Genomic DNA, 2,812 nt, shown 5'->3' with positions numbered 1-2,812 from the left:
GTCAGCATGTTGAAATGCTATGTCATCTCTCTGGTGGGGAAAGAGCCGGGGAAAGTGCGGGAAATTGAACCTTACAAGGCGTGTGTTGATATACTCAGAGCTCCTGCTGAGCACCGCTGTGTTGGAGTTTTACCCAAGAATGAGAGGTCACTTCTCTTTAATTGTGTCTTGTGAAGAGGATGGCTCTCTGTGAGTTTCTGTGTGAAATCCTGGAGAGGGCGCCTTTAAGATACTTCATAGTTCTACTGGGGAATTAGACGCCCACATGGTCTTTGGCAGATAGACTTTAAAGGAGGAATTAAGACAAACTTCCTGCTTTATTTGGAACCCGAGTGGTGCTTTGTTTTTAAAATTCAGTTTTAGTCATCGAATACGAATGCTTTCCATCTTATTTGGACAGTGTTCCTCTTGGATGTGTGTTTCCAGATTCAGCATAAATATTTCATTATTTTGATTATCTTTCCTATTTTTGGAAAAGAGCTCATTTTTGTATACTGTACATACCTGTGCTGAAAGTGCTAAAATATTTTATGGCTGTTAGTATGGTAGTATACCCAATATACAATTGTTTCAAATGAGTCAAGGGTGTTTGCCTTTGTTTTTAGGAATTTTACCTCATTACCAGCCATGCTGTTGCAGCTGATAATGAGGTAGGTCTGTGAGCAGGTCAGTTATGCATGTAATGTCTGTGTGAGTGGATGCGAAACACAAACAAAGAACAATATGAGTTATTAGTTAGATAGTGAGAGAATCGTGCACTTCTGAGCTCAGCTTACTCGCATGTACTGCATCTCTGAGAAGTTCTCAGCTCCACCCTTCCACCCTCTGACCTGAAACAAAATAAAAAAGGAGCACAGCCAGCAAAGATATGGCCAATCCTGGGGCCAGCACATCATCCACTGTCCACCCTAAAAGAAAAAAAAAGAGAAATGGTATAAAGCTAAACAGGCTCCTATAAAAACACTCATAAGCTGACCACATAATTATTAACTCCAGGTTGCTGCAAGAGTGACTTTGGCCGCGTAATTACAGCGCTTTCTACATTAATAAAGGTGTCAGCACAGGCTGTAACTGCTGGGATTATGGACAGCAAGACACAGAAGCTCATCCTGAAGCGGGAAGTGGGACTGATGGGAGCAGTGTCCCTCATCGGAGGGGCAATGATTGGATCTGGGATCTTCATGAGCCCACAGACAGTGCTCTATAACATCGGCAGCCAGCTTGGTGGTGTGGGCATGCTGCGGTGTGCTGGTGATACTGGCGTCTTTCTGCTACGCTGAGCTGGGCACTGGTATAAGAGAATCAGGGGGGGAGTACATCTACATCCTCAAGACTTCAGGTCCAGTCGTCGCCTTCATGTTAATCTTCAGCTCTGTGTTATTTGTGAGACCTGCTTCTATTGCTGGCATCGCACTGAGTTTTGCTCAGTATGTCGTGGCTCCTTTCTACTTGGACTGCACCCCTCCAGTGCTGCTGGTGAAGTGTGTGGCTGCAGCTGCAATTATAGTGGCAGCCACTGTGAACTGCCTTAATATTCGCTTTTCAATGTCAGTCCAGGTGTTTTTTATGGTGACCAAGGTTCTGACCCTGGCAGTCATTATAATAGGAGGCATGGTGGTGCTTATCAGAGGGCACACTGAAAACTTTGAAGACTCCTTTGAGAACACAAATGTGGGCATCAATCCAATTGGCATTGCTTTGTACCAGGGACTGTGGTCCTATGACGGCTGGAACAATCTGAATTCTGTGACCGAAGAGTTGAAACGTCCTGAGGTAAGTAAAGGGGGGTATAGGGTGTTTAGTTACTGCCCTAAAGGGAGTTACTGACTAAGACCAATAAGCAGTCCACATCATCCCGAACACCACCCTAAAAAAATTAAGTAATAAATGTTTCTGAAAAACACTTGAGTTAAAAAGATTTGTGTTTATTGCTGTTGACACAATCATTAAACACCACCAAAGCTAGAGTAGACATAGATCATTGAAATTAATTGATGATTAAACTCTTACATCCACTACCTGCATGACCGTGTCATCTCTGTCAGTGAAAATATCAGTGAGCAAAGGACAGGGGAGTCTGCAAATATATGTTGCAGTCTGACGATATCTGTAAAATAATAAAGCAGTCCAGGGATTTCAAAAGGGTCAGTCTTTTTTTTAAATAGTCTACTGGAGTTTTTGATGAGTTCTGTTTTGGCAAAATAGAATAGAAATGCTTATTGGTATAACAAACATGTCAAAACTTGGTGTTCAGCGTTATGAATATAAAACAATGATTTTGTTCGAAATGATTGGTCGCCAGTGTGTTGTTGCCTAACTAAGCCATGGGGATTCAGTTTGTCCACAACAACCCTTGCAAAAAGGATAAGTCAGCTTCAAGTGTGGTAGGTACTTGGTAGCTAAGCAGTAATTAGAGGCCTACACTAAGGAGCAGTTATCAAAAATTGGTGAGTGTTTTGTGATTGTTATCTAAAGATTGATGCAAAACAGTATTTTCTATGTTTGACAAGAATGCCTGGTTGAGCTGGACATAGTTGACTTGTAAGGGTGACCATCCTGTTGAGCACGTTGCCCTCACTGGTTTAGCCTGCTGAGACAGCTGGCACTTGTACTTCTGTGGTTTCTTTTGAGGTTACGTTGGAAATGTAATAGGTACCCTACCCTTTTTCAAAAGACAGCAGGGAAAGTGGTGGCCTTCATATTTGTCTTCAGCTTCATCATTGTTTTGAGGCCTGTCAGTGCAGCAGGAGTTGCCCTGAGTTTTGCTGAATATGTAGTGACCCGCTTTTTACAACAGCTGCACCGCTCCACA

The 2,812-nt window shown here is 42.7% G+C and overlaps 1 pseudogene; it reads left to right on the top strand.

Moving 5' to 3' along the window:
- The first annotated feature begins 1,082 nt into the window (after positions 1-1,082).
- Positions 1,083-2,003, top strand: LOC123964172 (annotated as a pseudogene).
- The last annotated feature ends 809 nt before the right edge of the window (positions 2,004-2,812 follow it).

Source organism: Micropterus dolomieu, unplaced genomic scaffold (genome assembly GCF_021292245.1).
Source record: "Micropterus dolomieu isolate WLL.071019.BEF.003 ecotype Adirondacks unplaced genomic scaffold, ASM2129224v1 contig_960, whole genome shotgun sequence".
Classification (NCBI taxonomy): Eukaryota; Metazoa; Chordata; class Actinopteri; order Centrarchiformes; family Centrarchidae; genus Micropterus; species Micropterus dolomieu.
Note: the sequence above shows the minus strand (reverse complement) of the source record. Positions and strands in the feature narration are given on the sequence as shown.